The following is an 11,459-nucleotide window of genomic DNA, read 5'->3' as shown; positions in this document are numbered from 1 at the left end:
AGTTCACACCACTTCCTTTTCTTCTAACTGCAACTTCTTGAGAATCGAGCAAATGTCGGTTTGAATACACATGCTGTCTTTGGAGTTGATGCTCTCCTCCCTGCTGGATTGAAATGCTCTAGTATTCCTTATATTGAGTGATTTCCCACAATGACATTTCCAGATGGGTCTCTCCTTGGGCCCCTTTTCCAGCTGCCTGCAGAGGCAAGCTTTATTCAGGGGAATGACTGTGAAGCCAGGAATTCTTTCACTTGGCTCCCCTATCCTGAGCTATAAACTACAACATGGCGTTAGTAATGAGTTCAGGCCCTTCAGAGAAGTTTTTCATGCGAGTATACAACAAACGTCAATTCTCTTTATAACTCTTCTTGGTAAAGGGAATTATCTCCTTATTCTGATTATTTTCTCTCTGTGATGTTTGAGTTTAGTTATTACTCGTTGCTAAAAGGAAATGTCTGAAGCCCCTTTTTAGTATTCTCATCTGGCACACAAGGACTCCTTGTGTTGTTTCCAGGGATCACTTAAGAGTAGCTAGACAGTCAAATTGGAGACTAGTTTAAACACAACTTCCCTAGAGCACACTTCCTCTACAACTCTCATGCCACACCCCCTCCCAAGACCCCCCACTGTTTCTTTATGCCAGCATTTGTATAAAACAAGGGGGAAAAGGCAGTTGCTGGTGGTATTGTTCTATGCTTGCTGCAAATCCCTAGGCATCATTCTTTGCTCTCTTCCAAATTGCTGTTGTCAGAGCCAAACTGCTAGGGCAGGGTAAGAACTTTATTCTAGGCACCAACGTTTTTGAAGCACACTTTCTTTTAAAGGCCACTGTTCTTAAACTTTGTGCCTCAAGGTACTCCACTGGCTTGCAGAATATGTGAGATAATGAAGAAGAGGGGATAGCTGCAGCAGGTGTCAGGGGAGAAGGAAGTGTGGTGAAAGCTATCCTTTCTCTCCCAGGGTTTTTTGGTGGACTATCCCTTCCAAAGCCAACCTTCCTTCTCTTGAAGGGAACAAAGGTAACTGGGGAATGGTACTCCCTCTTTTCCCACACTGATTTTATCTGAGATACTAAGATTCTTCGGTGGGACCCTGCAGTTTGACACTGAGCAAACCCCCCCCCCCCTTTTGTTCTAGCTCTTATATCTCTATCACAGCTGCCGTCTGCAGGTGCCTATGGGGGGAAAAGAGTATTCTCCAGGAGAACTATAACTGTCCTCATAACACCCTCCTCCCTCCAAACCCCTTTGAGTTCCTTTCCCTGATGCTTTTAGTTGCTTTTTTTTTCTTAATCCTGCAGAAGTCTTAAAAAAGCACATACCTCTCTGGACAACCAAAATGGTACATTTGTTAAGCATCCACTCTGTACAAGGCACTGTGCTGGATACTGGAGCATGTTACAAAACATAAATAAGACCATCTCTGCCCTGTCAGCAGGCTTCTGTGACACACAGTACAAATAAGTTTTATTAGATCATAGGATTTAGACCAGGAAAGGTATTTTCTGTCTAGTCTTAGATTAGAGATTATCTAGTCCAATAGTTCTCAAAACCTTTTGGTCTCAGGACCCTTTTACTCTCTTTAAATTATTGAGGATTACCCCTCCCCCCACCCCACCAAAATCTTTTCTTTATGTGGGTTATATCTACCAATATTTGTCATTTTAGAAATCCTAATATTATTATGAAAGTAATTTTGACCTTGGGGACCTCCTGAAAGGCTCTTAGGGATCCCACAGGGCCTCAAACCACACTTTGAGAACTACTGATCTTGTCTAATTCCCTTATTTAACAAATAAGGAAAGTGAGACTCAGAGATACTCTGTGACTTATCCAGGTCATACAGGATGAATCATTTAATAAATACTAAGCACCTACTATATTCCAGGAATGAAAGATATAAAGACAGTGAGCAGAATGCAGAGTAAAAGCTTGTGAGACAGGCAAAGTGCTGTAAGAAATCTGAGAAATGAGAGATCACATCTACCTGGAGATCAGGAAAGGAAGGCTTCATTGGAAATCAAGCAACTGAGCTTGATCTTGAAGGAGGTAGGTTTTCAACTGTTAGACATGGGAAGGAAGGGAGAGAAACAGGTATTCAAGGTAGAGGGAACATTATGAGGAAAGGCAGGGAGGAGGGAAACCATAATTGAGTCCCTCTTTTTTGCTTTGATCTCTCTTCAGAGTTATGGCTCTGAAAATTGGTGTCTGGGCCATGTGCTTAAGACCTAAGAGAAATCAGGTAGTGGCACTCAAAGAGGAAATATCTTTTTGACCTTTATCTTCCTCAATTTTTATTTCTATTTTTAAATTGATGTCTTTTGTTTTATATCTCACCATATTATATTCATTTCCAAATATATCTTCCTCCCCCTTACCTTTGTTCCCTTGTAACAAAGAAAAAGGAAAAAAACAGATGAGCAAAACCAACCTACACCTCAACTAGTTCTGACAGTATATGCAACATTGCCTGTACCCACTAAAGGGGAGGCATGTTTGTTTTCTCAGCTCTTCTCCAGTGCCAAGCTTGGTCATGACAAATATACCTACATTTAGTTTTGTTTTCTTCTTGCTCATTCCCTTTACGTGGTTGTGTAAATTTTTTTAATTGGTTATGCTTACTTTGCTTTTGTGATGAGTTCATACAAGCTTTCCCATGTTTCTTGGGATTCTTCATATTTGTCATTTTTTAAGGTAGTTATATTATTTAGACATTCTTCAATTAATGGACACCCATTTTCCATTTCTTTTCTACTACAAATGGTGCTGCTATGACTACATATATTTATACACACAAGTATGTTTGTGTATGTTCATGCATTTATGTGTGTGTTTAAAACCTTTCTTTGATGTCCAGAAGGTATATATGCCAGTGAAATCAGTAAGATCTTCAGGTCAAAAGGTATGAATATTCCAAACATTTTCCCATTTGATTTTTATGTGTGCTGTCAAGATTGTGGGGAGAGGTAAAGACCAACTTCATGATTTTTGTAAACTGATATTTGTGTTTTGATTTGATTTTGTTGTGATTTGAACTAACTGCAAAAAGGACATTGCAAAAGGAAAAAGTAATGTGATGAAGGTAGCTTTGGTCAATGTGAGCAGGAACAATGAGGTTTTCAAACATGACAGTGTGCAAAAATGATTTGTAATTGCTTTTTTTCATTCCACAGATAATTGTTAAGCATCTCCTATTTGCAAGGCTTTATAGAGATTTTGTATGACATGGATTTCCCTGGTTGCTTGGTAAAGTCAAAGGTTTCAGAATAATGAGGGTTTGTTTTTTTTTTTTTTTGGTTGGTTGTTTGTTTTAAACCCTTACCTTCTATCTTAGAATCAATACTGTGTAGCAGTTCCAAGACAGAATAGCATTAAGAGCTGAGCAAAGGGGGTTAAGGGACTTGCCCAGGGTCACACAGCTAGGAAATGTGTAGAGTCATATTTGAACCCAGGTCCTTCCATCTCTAGGCCTGACTCTTAATCCACTGAGCCACCTAGGTATCCCCAGTGAGGCTTTTAAAAAATGTATCAAATACATAGGATTTCAATTTTTAAAAAAAGTTTACAAATACCCAGTTAAGAACCACTCTTCTTGAGTATTCAGCCATTCTACTTTCCATTCACCCCTTCCTTAGCTGCTCAGTATTGCCCACAGTGTTATTTCCTGAATTGCTTTACAATGTGGAGAATAACCCTATTCCCTTTTCTGGACCTATTCTCATAAAGCGCCAAAGATAGTAAGTAAAATAAGTGAAATTCATCTTTTTATTGCCCAGTCTAAATCATTGTGGTACATAAGATCACAAGTTTGTAGATTTAGAGTTGGAATGGATCTTAGAGGTTACCTAGTTCAACTCCTACATTTGCCATAAGAAACAATAAACCTGAAGAATTCAGAGAAGCATGGAAAGACTTACTTGAACTGATGCAGAGGAAAGTGGGTAGAACTGGGGAAAAAAATAAAATTCCTTTATAAATGGAAAGAACCAACACCCTCCCCAAAACACACACCTCCAAGAAACCAATCCCAAACTCCAAAACTTGGCACTATATTTAATACTAGAGAAGAAACAAGAAAATGTACTTAGGAACCCTCCTTGCAGAGATGGGGAAATAATAATAGATAACATTGCATATACTGTCAACCTCAGTTAATGTGTTAACATTTGGTGAACTGCTTGACTTTTTTCCCCTATGTTTTTTAGTTGTAAAGATTGGAGGTAGAGATATGTGGGTGGGATATATTCAGAAATGAAGGTGTTGTAAAAAAATTTTTTTTAATTGTTATAGCCCAAATTAAGTTGGCCAGGAGCTGTTTTTCCACTCCTGCTTCAGAGACTCCATCCCCCATCAATGAGTCACTAGTCTAGCTAAAAATAGCAGCCACAGAGCTCTCTTCTCTTTCTCTATCATCTATACTCATACTCTCTCCTTCCCAACCCTGTTCATGTCTCTTATTTTCTCTCTGTCTCTGTCTGTCTGTTTGTCTCTCTCTCCCTCTCCCTCTCTCTCCGTTCCCCCCCACCCCCCAGGGCAGTAATGGGAGAGAAAAGAGAGAAAATTAGTCATAAAGGCTAGGGGGCAGCTAGGTGGCTCAGTGGATTGAGAGCCAGGCCTAGAGACAGGAGGTCCTAGGTTCAAATCTGACCTCAGACTCTTCCTAGCTGTGTGACCCTGGGTAAGTCACTTAATCCCCATTGCCTAACCCTGACTACTCTTCTACCTTGGAACCAATACACAGTATTGACTCCAAGATGTAAGGTAAGGGTTTAAAAAAAAAAGAGTAAAGGCTAGGGCCATGTGGGGCCTTGGTTGAATTTCTAGAAGGAAGCCAGTGGAGTGAGAGCAAATGGGGTTCCTGAGAAGATATTTGCCTCTAAAAGCTGAGTGGCAATGACTTATTTTGGCAGAGAGAGGGTATAGCTGCCCTGGACCCCCTTTAAGACCCACTAAGTGATCTTACCAAGGGGTTTGCTTGATTGGTTTTGAGGTTGACCTTTCTTTAGCAGAATCTGACCTCAGTGTCTTCATTGCCCCTGGATAGGGCAAGGTGTTGACTTACTATACATCAGTTGGCTTTGGCCTACTTATGTCTTTATGTGTGATTCACTGTTCATCTGTACTCCCTTCCTTACTCTACCTCTCCAAGACAGCAAGACACTTGACATTTTCTTTGCCCCAGTAGGGAAACTGTACAAGGGGGAGCAGTTGGGATACAGGGCCAAGTGGCCCTGGAAGATAGCACCTGAGGCCTCTTATCTCTGTTGCCTTTTTTCTTTACCGTTGCTCAAGAGCTGAAAACCCCTGTCACTGCTTTGCTAAAGGATGAAGTGGCCTGGCCTCCTGCCAGGGTTCTTCTACAGGTGGTAGGGCCATGGAGGCTGGTGCCTGCGATGGATTGATAATACCACCAGGGTGCTTGTAAACAGGACGCTCCACCCTTACTCAGTGGCCCACCCTCAGCCCCTGCAACCTGTTCTAGCCTAAAACTCTGCTTTTGGGCCTAATGGTTCCATAATCTCATTTCTGGTGGTATGTGCTTCTTTGACTACATATTGATTATCCTCCTCTTCCTCCCCCATCCCAGATCTGAAAGGAGGTACTCAATCCTTCCCCAAATGAATCTAGTATTCCTCTTAACCACAGACAGCTGTGGTGACTTCCTCTTGTGGCTTTTCTTCCTCTTCTAAGACTAGAAACTCTGCAGCTTAGTGTCCAATGCCTAACTCTGTCCACTAACTCTTTCTTGGGAAGACTGACAAATCCTTGGGGGATGGATATGAGACTCAACTGACCCCAAACTTATATTGTATCCATTCAGGTTAATTAACTGGGACCAAGATCTAGTTGACTGGATATGCTTAGCTGGGGACCTGAACCTAGCTACTGATGCCTTTTCAACCTAAAGGCTGTTCTGGTTCTCTTTTATTATTAATAATAATAATAACATTAATAATAGTCATAATACATATCATTACCAAGCTATTTGGACAGCCCACCTCCCTTCAACCTCTCCTCAATGCACACTCTTGGTAACAATGAACCAGAATTTCATATCATTTCCATAAGGACCACTATAGCACATGGCCAGTGGCTTGAATTATAATTGCCATTTCCCCTTTTTGCTGAAGGACATGTGGACAATAATAACATACATAGCATTTTAAAGCTTGCAAAATACTCTACAAACATACTTTTATTTGCTCCTCATTTTAACCTGTGAGGTGGGAACTTTTCCCAATGAAATCCAGTCTTTTCCCCCTCTTCTTCAGGCCCAAAAGAGGTATTATAGTTGTTTGCATTACCCAGAGAAGGGCCTACCTATGCCAAGTTTGAAGGGGAAAGAGAATTTGGCAAAAGAATATGTGACAAAGAAAGGTAATTCATCTTGTACTTGGCTATAGACTGCACCAAGAGAAGATGGTGATTGTTGTAGAGTCCAGTAGCTAACTATTTCTCCATCTCTGGGTAGAAGAATCTAGGTAGACCCCCTCAGATTACTTGATGACAAAGGGGTCCGAATTTGGGCCTGATTCCTCAGATCAGGACTCTCTTTCCAAATGAGTTTAGCCAACTGTGAATCAGTGGCTACTGGAATCAGAGAAGCCAGTAAGTCTAACTGGGAAATAGCCTGATTTCTTTCCTTGTTCTCTACCTTTTGACTGTTAGTGTTGCCCTTTATAATAGTAGGATCCAGGGAAGGGATAAGAATTCCAGTCAATCACAGGCAGAGCACTAGGGAAGGACAGAGTGTAGTTGTATTCTTCACATATTTGGGGACTGTACATATTTCTCATCTTTCATGAATGCAGTGAGTAGAAAACTGACTTAAACAGAAAAAATATCCAGTGCATTTTGTTGGGATGGGTAGAATAGAACTAGAGGTCAAAGTAATATATGATTGGTACAGATTCCAGAGAGGTGATGCATAGCCCAAAGGATTGGTAGGGGCAGCTCCTCTTTCTCTGGTTTGAGGACTGCTTCCTTTCAGATTGTGATGAAATAGACTTTAGAACTGTGACATTCATAATCTCTCCCCTGCCCCATGTTGTATACCTTGCCCTTCTGTCTGCCTTTTTGCTCCTTGACATGTAGTTTATATAAATTTGCCTTTTAGAACTTCTGCCTCATCTGTGGATTTGTATGATTTTAGTAGAATGAGGTGATAACATTTGGTAATAAGTTGCTCTTAGAGATAAAAACTCCTAAAAGAGTTAGATCTAACCTTTGATCCTGTAACCAGAATGAAAGTTTATAAGAAAGGAGTGTAGGGGGCAGCTGGGTAGCTCAGTGGATTGAGAGCCAGTCCCAGAGACGGGAGGTCCTGGGTTCAAATTTGGACTTCCTAGCTGTGTGACCTTGGGCAAGTCACTTAACCCCCATTGCCTAGCCATTCTTCTGCCTTAGAACCAATACCCAGTACTGATTCTAAGATGGAAAGTAAGGGTTTAAAAAAAGGGGGGGGGAGTGTGGAGGAGATAAAGACTAAGAGATGAAAATACTTTTTCACTGATATACTTTGACTTAGGGCAAACCAATGACATCTTTAGCTTATAAAATGTAGAGAGTAATTACTGCCTTTTCATGTTTCATTGGGAGAATAAGCAAAAAATATAATCAAGTCTTAAATTATCTTTACCAAGGAAGGAGACTAATGGTTCTGATAAAGCTAAGTAGCCATTACTTTTAAAAGTATTATCTTGGGATTTTGGATTAATAGCAGACTTACTTTCCTATGGAAATTTATTAGGCTAATGTTAAAAATGAATTTGTGTTGGCTTAGCATCATGATTTTTCCTTTTTCCTTTGTTCAGCAATGAGGTGATTATAATTCCTGCTTTTTTAAAATAATCTGATGCTTAATAATTTTGTTGTAGCCTCTTATTTTTATTCTGTGCATGTTTTATTTTCATGTATGCCTTTTATTTGCAGGAAATTGTTGGATTTTGTTTTTATATCCATTCTGCCATTCTCTTTCATTTTTCTGAATTATCCATTTACATTTAAGTTGTGATGGTTAGATTTGTATTTTCCTCTAATTCTTATATATTGACTTGTTTATATCCTTTTTTTTTAATCAGTACTTTATCCTCATGGTTAGTTTTTGCTATTAGTAGACTAATTTTGGTCCTAGTCTATTCCTCCAGGATTACCAAATTGCTTAGATTTACTCACATTGATAATTTCATTTTCTTCCTTTCTCACCCAGATAAGCCTGTGGTTCAAAATCTTTCCACTCCCTCTCTCGGCCCCAAACCATTAGCTTAAGTAACATTCTTTTGTGGTACTTTTTTTTTTTTAAGTAAGTTTAGGCTCTTCTAATTTCCATCACTTCTAGTCTTTATGAATTTGATTCTGGGATCCATGGGTTGTATATCCTTGTTTATTCCCTTTTTTCTGTCCCTCATGAGAAGTTTAACTCCCAACTACATGTAGAGTAGTTGGAAACACAAGTAGTGTGAACAAACCAAGAAAGGTCTCCTACATTTGATCTGAGTCTTAAAGAAAGGTGAAGGTTCTAAGAGGTGAAAATTATTAGGGAGAACATTCTAGGCTTGAGGAACTACCAATGTAAAAGTCATCAAAATGGAGTGTCTTGTGTGATGAACAGTAATATACTGTTGTGGACAAATTAGTTGGAGAGGGGAAGTATAAAATGTCAGAAGATTGGAGAGGGAGAAAGGAGCTAGGTTGTGAAGAGTTTTAAATATCAAAGAGAAAAGTGTGTATTTGAGCCCTTGAAATTTATTGGGTGGGAGGATTTGGGGAAGAGAGAGATGGGATTGGGAAAGATGGTGAACTTTAGGCCTGTGTGTTAGGAAAATCATTTATGCAGTCATGAGAAGCATATATTGGAGTGAGAAAGACATGAGGCAGGAAAACCACCTCATTGGTTGAGAGGAGATGATGGGTGCTCAAATTATGATGGTGAGTATCAGAGGAAATAAGTGGACATGTATATAAGAGATGTAGTCTAGGTTAAGTAAGAATAAAAAGTTGAGCTTTACAATTCAGGTACAAAGTACCTGCTACAAGCAAGATATTATTATCCATCCATCAGTATTTATGTAGGATCCTAGTGCCTTTGACGGTAATAGGGAAGTTTATTAAAGATGTAGGTTTTTTGAGGAAAGACAATGAATTCTGTTTGGGACATATTCCATCATGAGATGCCTATAAGACATTCTAGTTTGAAATGCCCCATAGACTTTTTAGTTAATGATGCAGGACTAGATGGAATTTAAGAAGAGATATTAGTATTGGATTTGATCTGGGATTTGCATGAAGATGATAATTGAATCCATGGGAGCAATGAGATCACTAAGGGAGAGACTGTGGAAATAAAAGAGAGTAAAGGACAAAGCCTTAGGGGTTACCCACAGTTACTAAGAATGACATGGAAAAAATTCTAGCAAAAGAGACTAAGAAGGGCCAGTCAGAAAAGGAAGAGAACCCAAGTGGGGAGCAGTATGTGAAACCCAGGGAGGAGAAGCTATACAGGTCTATATTGAGAGAGTAAGAAGCTGCAGAGAAATCAAGGATGAGGTCTGAGAAAAGGCCATTGGGTTTGGCAATTATGAGATTATTGGTAAATTTGGAGAGAACACTTTCAGGTGAATGATGAAGTTAGAAGTCAGATTACAGAAGATTTAAGAGAGTAAGAGGATGGAAACTAAAGATGCTTGGTGTAGTAGGGTTTTTTTTTTCTTTTTTTTGTAGTAGGATTTTTTAAAAAGTTTAAATTAAAGGAAACAAAGAGGTAGCATAATAGCTAGTAGGAATGGTAGGATAAGTGAAGATTTTTTAAGGATGGGGAAACCACAGACATGTTTTTAGTCAGTAGAGAAAGAAGTATCATTTAAAAGGGAGCAATTGAATATTAGAGTAGGGATGCTTGTGGGGGTAGTCTACTGGAAAAAATGGGATCAGGGGTCCACAAAAAGAAGCTGACCTTTGCAAAGAAGAACCACTTCTTCATTAAACACTAGAGTAAAGGAGATACTGGGTGATGATTTCAATATGCCATGTGATAAGAAGAGGAGCAATGGGGGCTCTTTGGTGAATTCCATTTTTCTATTGAAATATGTCAGATCTTCAGCTGGGAGGGGATTGCTATATGAGGCTTGAGGAAAGAAAAGAAGGTTTGGAACAGCTGCTGTTTGTGATCTGAGTGAGCTAGACAGTCAACTAAGAAGGTATAAGAGGATTACCTTGGTGGGTTCATTGAGGGCTAAGATGAGATTAGATAGCATAAATTTTTAGTGGAGCCACTCAGTGGCTTTGTGACTTCCTTTAGCTCTGTTCAGGAACATGAGTAGGAGCAAAGAGGGGCAAATGGTAGGAGTAATACAGATTTGGGATTTAGCAAGATGTGATTGGCAATAGGACAAGGAGGCAAGGGATTCAAGAGTGGAGAATAAAGTAGAATGAACAAATTCACCACCAAAGGGTCACGATTGAGAAATGATAAAAGTTGTAACCAGAGCAGGGATGATGACATGGGAAAGTATGGAGGAATGAGGAGTTTAGAGCTCAGGATGAGGACAAAAAGTAGGATTAGGAGTTGTAAAGCATAAGGAGAGATGGAATGATAAAGGGCGGTGATTAGTTAAAGGAATTTTGAAATGTGTGTGTGTGTGTGTGCATGCGCACGTGTGTATGCATGCACACATGTGCAAGATCAAGAGTGTGATCATTTCTGGAAGTAGAAGAAAAGTAATAGAAGAGGAATAGGTCTTGGGAAATGAATAGACTGAGGAAATGGAAAGTTAGAGTGATTGAAGGAAGATCCACATTTATTTTGATGGCCCCTAGTGTAAGAAGTTGTGGAGAAGAGACCTTTAGCTAGACAACCAGCATCCAGATTGGGTGATAAATTTGAATTGTGTGAACTTCAAATGAAGCCTCAAATGCCTCTTTCATTGAAGGTCCATCTTTTTTCATTAATAATTAAATTCACTATTGCAACATATATTATTTTTGGATATGACTGAGCTCCTTTGCTTTTTTGGAGTTTCTCACTTTGGGGAGTCTTCAAAATTCTTTTTTCACTAGGAATTTTTAGCTGATTTTCCTTCATACTTGTTCAGTGTTTTATAGCTTAAAAAAAAAATTTTTTTTAACCCTTACCTTCTGTCTTGGAGTCAATACTGTGTATTAGCTCCAAGGCAGAAGAGTGGTAAGGCTAGGCAATGGGGATCAAGTGACTTGCCCAGGGTCACACAGCTGGGAAGTGTCTGAGGCCGGATTTGAACCTAGGACCTCCCATCTCTAGGCCTGGCTCTCAATCCACTGAGCTACCCAGCTGCCCCCTAAAAATACTTTTTATGAATGTTTTCTTTGTTTTGCTACTGATGTCTCTATTCAAAGTTAGACTTTTTCTTGTGGGCTTTTTGTTTTCAACCTTTTTAAAAAAAATTCCCAGTAACTTGTCTGTGGATTTCCTCCTCTCACTTTGGC

Source organism: Gracilinanus agilis, chromosome 4, assembly GCF_016433145.1.
Source record: "Gracilinanus agilis isolate LMUSP501 chromosome 4, AgileGrace, whole genome shotgun sequence".
Lineage (NCBI taxonomy): Eukaryota > Metazoa > Chordata > Mammalia > Didelphimorphia > Didelphidae > Gracilinanus > Gracilinanus agilis.
Note: the sequence above shows the minus strand (reverse complement) of the source record.